The sequence below is a fragment of the Manis javanica genome, chromosome 2 (assembly GCF_040802235.1).
Source record: "Manis javanica isolate MJ-LG chromosome 2, MJ_LKY, whole genome shotgun sequence".
Taxonomy (NCBI): Eukaryota; Metazoa; Chordata; class Mammalia; order Pholidota; family Manidae; genus Manis; species Manis javanica.
Window position 1 is genome coordinate 94,321,605 of NC_133157.1, and position 9,111 is coordinate 94,330,715.

Below are 9,111 nucleotides of genomic sequence, written 5' to 3' on the forward strand. Positions count from 1 at the left end.
TTCCTGGGGGCAACACTGGGCCCAGGAGGTTCGGTGGGTGCTGCTGCCAGGGGGTCCAGTGTGGCGGGCCGAGGACGGGAGGGGCTGACGGCAGCACTGTGAAAGACGACACGAAGGTGCCAAGGTTGACGGTTCCCTGCGGGCCCGGCACCGGAAACGCTGTCAAGACAGGAGAGGTGCTGAGAGAATCTGTCCTGGGAAGGGTGCCCGGGACTCAAGGGCCGGTCTGCTGGTGGAACCGGGCAGGGCACAGCTGTCCGCAGGGGACAGTCAGGCCCCGACCAGCTGAGACCATTCCCCTGGAAATGTTTGCCCCACCCGGGCCCCCGGCCCGCTCTGCCAAGAAGAGACCTCCCAGCAAGTGCTGCGTTTGTGCCACCAGGCCCTGGCCTCATGGCTGTCTCCACACAAGACTTGCAGACACCTACCTGCGGGGACGACCCTGACCAGAGCCCGTGAGCGGCAGGGCACTCATCCCCCAGGTATGGTCCGGGACCTGGGGCCTTGAGACCCGGCAGTGTCTAAAACACCAGGGCCCACGCCCCTCTGCTTTGCGGTGCCCGTGCCCACATAAATCCCTCTCTTTCTTGCCTGACACAGCACACCAACGCACTTGAAATGTCCCTCTGCACAGGAAAGGCCCCGGGACCCTGACTGACATAACCCATCCAGAACCACCCACAGCACACCCTTAACATGGGCCAGGGTCCCTGCCACCGCTCAGGAGCTCCATTCCCAGGAGAGGGTCAGTGGAGGAGGTCTCGTGTGCCCTGAATTCTGTCACTCGACAACCAGTGCGAGCTGCAGAGCCTGGGGAAGGGCTGGGAATGGAGGGCAGAGGGCAGTCAGGGGAGGATCCCTCCACTTTGGAAAGGAACCAGCACGTGTAGATGTCCCACGGGACAGGGAACCATACTCCATGTCCACTATCATCCCTGCGTTAGTGACTCGCACACAAGCAAACGCCTTATCTCAAAGGTGAAACGCAAAGCTCAAGTATGTGAGACACTGGACAGGAGGAAGGAAGTGGCTCTGCAGAACGGAGTCTCCTCACAGGGAGAAGGATTCAGGATGACTCAGGAGCCCCAGCCCTATCCTGCTGGCATCACCCGGCTGCCCTGTCCCCGTTGAGCCCAACAACAGCCCGCTGCCCTGAGGAGAAGAGCTCTGGCTGGAGGGAGGGCGGGAGGTCTGGGCTCCGGCAGCCAGGGGACACTGTGGCCTTGCTCGTGGAGAGGACATGTGCCTGAAGACTTGGCCACAGATAGGGCCCCTGGACAATTTTCTGGCTCAGGCCAAGTCTCTCACCTCTCCTAGCGCACTGTGGGGTCTGGTAAAGTGCAGTTCAGATCCCTTGGGAGGACATCGTGAGGCCAGCCCTGTGCCCAGGAGGGTGACTCAGGGCTGGGCTTTCCCGGGAACCTCCACCCCGTGCCGCCACAACAGCCTCCCCAAACGCAGGGTCCACGGCGCGTCTCCTTTCTAGAAAGCAGCAGCGTGGGGGCGGCAGTCCCTTCTCCCTGCCTAGGGCGCTTCCCTTGTGTCACCTGACCCACCTCCAGAAGCCACCTCCCCAGGGCTTCCTCAGCTTTCCAGATTCCCCCCCGCCCCCACCTCCCAGGTGAGATACCCTGGGGCCCAGAGCTCTCTCCCCCCTTGACGGTCTAACCACTGTGCCCGGAAACAGTCAAGTTTGAATCCCAGGGACCGGTGGGCGGTGGCCCCTGAAACCCTGCCACCCAGCCTTCAGGCCTTACCTCCTCCTGAACTCATCCCCACAGGCTGAGATCCGACCGCAGCTGCTTGGCCGTTCCACCTGGGGAACCGAGTCCAGGACCAGAGAGCAGGCTCCTCCACCAACTGCTCAGGATCCCACTCAGGCAGGGCAAGTTTGAATGTAAACAGGCCTAGAATGTAGGGGCCCAAGACACTCTGCAGTGGGGGAGGGGCAGAGGGCAGGCGGGCTGGGGGCACGAGGAAGCAGGAGCCATTCCACGGGCACTCTGGCAGGTGGGCAAGAACACAGGTGCTCTTCCAGCTGACAGCGCCACACCCTCGGTGGGTGCCTCTCTTGGCCGCTTACAAATCGTTTTTCGGGCTCACAGCACCAAGGTCCTAGCTGATGTTCCCGCTACTTTCATTCTGTGACCATCGACCTAGTTTGCGGCCGGGGCCCCACTGCTTCCTACTGCCCGTCACTGACTTCCACAGAGGCTAGGCTTTCTGAACCCATGGCAACAGGTGCTCTGATGAGCACACAGGTACTCATGGCCACGGGCAGCCCTGCGTTTGAAATGGGGATGTCCGTGCAGCCGCGGCCTGTTCGGGGCACTGTGCCCATCGCGCTTCGGGAAGCTGCCCGTGCGTCCCCAGGGCTGTGTGTGGAGGCCCTGCAGACCCCATCCAGGCCCCCGTTGCTGGAAAGCCCCAGCCCATCAAAGAAAGGCCCTGCAGCCTCCACGTCCAACACCAGAAATTCCTCCTTTGCGTTTCTTGGAACATCACCCTCCTGCTAAATATGCTTTTTACCTTTTCAATGGTTTTAATGGACTATCTCACACAAGTAAGACCTTCGCATGATTCACAGTCCATTGTAAACGCGGAAAGTACAGTGGCGAGTCCTCCTCCCGCCTCTTTCCCAGCAGCCCAGATCTCTGTCCACCGGGAACCAGTGTCATCTGATTGTGCAGATCTTCTCAGACATGTGCTATGTGGCCAAAGGCAAGTGCATTCTCCTCTTATTTTTCAAATGCTTTCAGTTTTCTCTTCTGGTGAAAATTCATTTAGGTTCTGATATATTTGCAGATATTTACAGCCTTGCAAGCAAGTCACAGTGAGCTTTATTTTACAGAACTCCTGCTGGGGATGGAAAAAAGAACAACTTGCAGACATCTCCCAGGACTTGGGTTTTTATCATGGGAAACCTTAGATGACTTTCACCAAGGAACTTCATATTCAGAGGGATGATGAAGCAAAGCATGGTACTGAGACACTCACGAAAGGCAGGCTTCCCTCTTGCTTCCTCCACCAATTGTGGACAAGATTCTCCCTCACGGCTTTCATGTAGGATTTGCTTGTTCTTCTCAGGACCACCGACTGGAAAACTGCATTGTGGAAAAATTGTCTCGTCCCAATTCCACACCCCTTTTTATATGACTCCATCAAAAAGCCTAGGCTCCAGAAGCAGATAGAATTGTTAGCCCAAATGTGTTTGGAAACACCAGCCATGCAAGGGGGGAGATGACAGTCCTCTGCACTCTGATTTCTGACCATTCCTGCAGGAAGGCCAGGGGCGGGTGTCCTTCGAGCAAACCAAAATCTCCAGACGTGCGTCTCAGGCCTTAGCGGACAGAGGATCTTCCTCCCAGTCAGGGAGGAGCAGCAGAATGGGGAGATCACGTGTGCACACAAGGTTTTAGTGTGGTAGGTGAAGCTGCGGGGTTGAGACCCGGTACCCACCTTGCAACAGGCCGCACGGGTGTGTGGAGCTTCTGGGAATGCATTACAAACTCAAGTCCCAAAGTGGCTTCTGCTGCCCGTCTTTTTCATTGCCAGCTCCAATGCTGCAAAATTCCCTCGGAAGAGGAGGGGAGTGAAGCTACTCCTACCCTGCCTGCTATGCAACTTCAGTTGGCCCCTTGGCCCGTGTGGATCCAGGTCAGAGGCGCCATGCTCACGGAGGAGGGTGTGCCTGCCACCCCTCCACCCGGAGGCGTGCTCAGGGGGAAACCTGCATGCACTCAGCAGGTGCCGTGAAGGGGACACGTAGTGCAGCAGGCCCGCGGAAGAAGCCCGAGTGGTTCCCGGGTGGGTCTAGAGCTCTGAGCCAGGAGTGTTCTCTGAGAGTTATTTTTAAGTTTTAGGTACTAGTCCGTTGTGAGACGTATGTTTTGGAAATGTTTGCTCCCAGTCTGTAACTGGTCTTTCCATCTTGTTAAGGCGATCACTGGCAGAGCAAATGTTTTTACTATCCATGAGGTCTGGCGGGAAGCTCCCGCCAGTCTCTCGGGAGGGCCGCCCCTGGACTCGGGGGCGGGGCGCGAACCTAGGGAGGCAGCCCGCTGCCCGTGAGGCCTGTGAGACAGGACGGCTGCGAGGCAGCCAGCCCGCGGTGCGCGGGCCGCCGAGCGCAGGGTGCGGGCTGGGGCTGCGCAGTCCACAGGCGGCGGAAAGGAGGCCCGGCTCCGAGGCCCCGGGACCCTGAAGCCGGGTCCTGCCAGCCGCGGCCTCCCGCTTCGCCTCGCGCGTCGCGCGCACGCGCGCCACACGCCCAGGGAGCGGGCCCCGGGCGCGCGGACCAGCGGCTCCAACGGCTCCCAGGGTCCCTTGCGGCGGACCGCTCGGGCTGCGCACGAGCGCGCGGGGCGGGGCCAACGGCCGAGCGGCCGGTCGGGGGTCCGCGGCGGCTAGCCCCGCCCTGCGGGGAGGGGGCGTGGCCGCCGCGTCCTCGCGGCGGGGGGTGGGTGGGCGGGGCCGGGGCCGCTGCCTGGGGGCGGGGACGCGCGGGCGGCTGCCGGCCTCCAGCAGCTCGCGGGCTCTCGGCGCGGAGCTGCAGCGGCCCCGGCTGATGACTCAGAAAAAGAAGGGTTCGTAGCAGATGATCATGGACAGCTATGTGCCAACAAATTGGATGACCTGGAAGAAACGGATAAGTTCTTAGAAGCGTGATCCACCAAAACTGAATCAAGCTCAAGTAGAAAGTCTGAACACACCAACAGCAAATGAGAGTGAATCAATTTTTAAAAACCTCCCCAAACAGCAAAGTTCAAGATGGCATGGCTTCACTGGTGAACTCTACCGAACACTTAAAGAGAAATGTAAAAAGTCCTTAAATGGTTCCAAAAAACTGGATAGGAGGGAGCACTTACAAACTCATTTAGATGACCGGCATTACCTGATACTGAAGCTAGACAGGACAATACAATACAATAAAATTACAGGCCAATATCCCTGATAAGCATACATGGAAAAATCCTCAACAAAATTGTAGCAAATCAAATTCAACACCACATTAAAAGGATCATACACAATGATCGAGTAAGATTTATTCCTGGGACATAAGGACAGTTCAACACACCCAAATGAATGTGACACACTGAATTAACAAAAGGAAGGAATAAAATAAGCTATCTCAATCGATGCAGAAATGGGACTTGAGAAAATTCAGCACCCCTTGCACGGTAGAAACTCTCAACAAATTGGGTGTAGAAGGAATGTACTTCAACACAATAAAGGCATACACGAAAAACCCACAACAAACGTGCTCACTGATGAAAAACTGAAATCTTTTCTTCTAACGTTAGGCACAAGGCAAAGGTGCCCACCCTCACTGTTTCTATTCAATAGCCCCGAAAGGCCCAGTCAGGGGAGTTAGGGGAGAGAAAGAAATAAAAGGCATCCAAATCAGAAAAGAAGTAAAACGATCTCTGCTCATGCATGTCATGATCATACATGTAGAAAACCCTAAAGTGTCAACAGCAAAAACTCTTAGAACTCATAAGCCAATTCGGCAAACTTGCAGCATACAAAGTCAACATATAGAAAGCAGTCATGTGTCTAAACAAAAGCACCAAATTACCCTATTCACAGAGGGTCCAGCCCTGGGGGGAGGCGATGGGACAGCACCGTGGGCATCGTTGAAATGCAAAGGCCCCGAGGCCAGCCTCTCAGGCCACAGCTACATGGGGCCTCCTACCTCAGTGGACGAGACGCTCCTGCACAGAAATCCCCCAGAGAGACAAGGTACCCTCCCCCACCCCCGCCCAATCTCCTTTCCGAGTGCCCCGATTCTCCTCCCAGCCCGATGCCCTCTCTGTGCTGAGGAAAGAGGGACTGCCCACCAGCCCACATATTTCATGCGCCCACCGAGGCCGGAGGATTGGCCTTCTACGTCGGTTGTGGAGCCTGTCCCCTCATGACATGCCTTTCCTCTCTGCTCAGCCCCCCCAGGAGACCCTGATGCCTGAGCATCCCCCAGCGCCCCAGCCCGCTTCAGCGAGAAAAGGAGGGCCCCCTCTAGACAACGGCTGTCTGCAGGCTCTGTCCAGAAAGTGGGCTGGTGCTGCAGAGGGCACAGGGCCAAAGCAGCTGCCATCCTTAGACGTTTGGGGTCCTGTGATGACGCTGTGTCCTGGGGACTCCCAAAAGCGGCCTCCCGGAGAGCAGGGGGGGGGGCGGGGGGGGCTATGGGGGCGGTGGGCTCTCGGGAGCCATCTGGAGAATGCACGTGAATGTGGAGGGGGAATGGGGACGTCATCGCCTTGGGTCCCGGAGCCCGGGACATTCTTGCTTTCGGCGTCCCTTCCCATGGAGAAGCCCGGATGCCACTAGGGGCAGAGACCCAGAGCATTTTGTGACAAAACAGCCTTTATTTGCATTTGCGTACAAGGCCCAAATGGGCGGACCCCCCCTCACCGCCCCACACCTTTCCCACCACCCTCTTATCCCACCCCCCAACCAGCCACCCCCAGGGGCCCCGCCCTCCCGCCTCTCCCACCCCACCCTCCCTGTCCCTCAGCAGCCAGGATCAGGACTGGGATGTGGAGGAGCCCGAAGCTGCCCTGGAGGGCCGGCTCCTCCCTATTGGCTGCAGGGCCGCTTGCTACCCTTCCCTGTGACGAAAGGGTCCCCCCTTCTCTTCTGGGGCTGTGAGGGGCGGCCCAGCCCCAGAGCCAAGGCTGGTCCCCCAGCGACCCCGAGGCTGGCCCCTGGCAGGGGTGTCTTCCCAGCAGGGGCCGGGCCTGCACACGGGGCCCGACTGCTGGCCTTGCCAGCTGGAGGGCCGGCGGGGCTGAGGCCCGGCTTCTGGGGAGAGCGGGCCTGGGGTACTCCAGGGCGGAGGAGGTCTGAGCCCGGAGTAGGACTCTGGGGCAGTCCCCAGGATGGCAGCGTGTGCTGAGAGGCCAGGAGGAAGGCCAGGCTGGGGAGCTCCTCCTCGCCCTCACTGGGCCTGCCCGTGGGCCCCAGGGGCTCCCAAGCAGGACAGGTCTCTCCCGGAGCAGCGGCGAGCCTGGGCCCCAGGCTGGGGGAAGTGCGGCACCGAGCCTGGGGGACAGGGGGCCGCCAGCCAGCCTTCAGGGGAGGGGGCTCCTGGCGTCCTGAAGAGGCAGCGAAGGCTTCGGGCCTGGACACGCCAGCATCTCCTCGGCTGTGCGCCTGGCGCTGCCCGCAACCAGCCTCTGGTGGGCAGGCTTGGTCGCTGGCCCCTAGCTGGGGGCCGTGGCCGGCCTCAGACCCAGAAGGCCTTGAGTCCAGTCGGGGTGTGCCGTGACTCGGGGGGGCCTGCACACCCTCCTCCTGCTTCAGTTCCAGGAGTCGCTTCTCCTCCAGCTGCGAGAAGGGAGGGCACCGTGAGGCGGCCCGAGAGGGCAGCAGGTGCCTCGCCAACGACAGCCGCTGCGGCTCTCCTGCCAACCTCACCCCCCAGCTTGGTGCCCCGGCCTGCGTCCTCCCTCTCCTCCTCGGCTCCCCCCATCCTCTCCCTGCCGTCCTCCTGCCCGGCCCCCACCCTCAGAGAGGCCCTCCCTGCCACTTCTGCCATGCAACGCAGGGGGACGGTCAGGAAGGAATCCTATCCTGGGGTCCCCTGCCCTGGCACACCCGGGGTGCCCCTCCCTCTAAAGGCTCACCTGTTTCCTTCCCTTTCCCAGCTCACCTGTGCCAAGGACAGTCCTTCCTCCTGCTCCAGCTCCTCAGCGAGGGCCACGAGATCCAGCTCGGCCTCCGGGCAGGGCAACTCCGCCAGGAAGCGTGGGTGCAGCACTGCGTCCGCCTGGCCCAGAAGGAAGAGGCTGTGAGCATCCTTGGAGAGAATCCCTTCGGCACCCAGAGGACCCGGAGGGCAAGGGTAAAGCAGAGACCAGCCCCAGCCTCCACAACAAGGGGGTGTTGGAAAGACGTGGTCACGGTCCCCGACCACAGGCACACATGCACACGCAAAGCATATACACACGTATATGTGTGCATGCCACACACCCCACAAGAGACGTGCATGCAAACATATGCACAGCCACACAAGTACATATACAGGTACCTATGCACACACACGCACACACAAGCATGCACACCAACACCCCGCAGAACCCTGGCTCACCTGTGTTACCCCTGTACAACACGCAGACACACACACACGTTTACTCAGCTACATATGCACATGCACCATCACACACACACACACACACACACCCCAGAGCTCAGGAATAAGAAACAACAACACCAGCTACATGGGCACCACCCCAACCTGGGTGGTGGGAGTGCCGCTCCCCGAAATCCTGTAGCACCCGGGCCACGGCCAGCCTACCTTGTTGAGAAAGTCTCCCTGGGCACAAAGCTCATTGATGTAGGTCAGGAGACCCGGGTCTGGATAGACGCCCTCCTCTCCCTGTGGCGGCTTGGAGCTATCCTCCCCACGTTCTCTGCCGGGCAGCCCCTGAGCTGAGCCGCTGGGACCCAGAAGCCCCTCCATGATCTCCAGGGCCTCTGCCACGGCCTCGAGGTTGATCTCCGGCGGCGCCTTGGTGTGCGGGCTCCGCCGGCATCGCGGTGGCTGGGCGGTGGCGGGCTGGGCCGCGGCGCCGGGCTTCTCGCGGATGCGTGCTGAGGAGGGTGCAGGGAAGGAGTGTGGGTGGCCCGGCCGCACCTCCCCAGCACTAAGCGTGCTCAGGAAGGACCGAGCTCGGAGACATTCCCGTAGGGGATCATGGCCCGCTGCTCCGAAAGGAACCAAGGTGTGGAAGGGGTCACAGGGCCTCCGAGGGCTTCATGCTGGGGAGGGAGGCCCGCCCTCCTCCCAGTCCCCGGCCCCTTCCAGCACCCCCTGTGGGTCTCTGATCAGGGCAGAGGGGGGTGGCCATTTCCTAAACCTTGGCCCTTTCCCGTCGGGACCAAGGGAGACCCCACGCTACTGGTGGCTTCGAGGTCACTGCCCAATGCCCCAGGGGTTGAGAAGGACCATGTTGGGTACCGCGGCCTTCCCAGGCTCCCACTGCCTCTGGCCTTTGGCTCCGGGGGAACACGGTGGCATACCTCGCTTCTGGCCCCGCTCTGGGGCTGAGGGCGCCCGATTAACAGGCCTGAGGGGTGCTGGAGGAGGCACGCCCTGTGCCGCCTTCA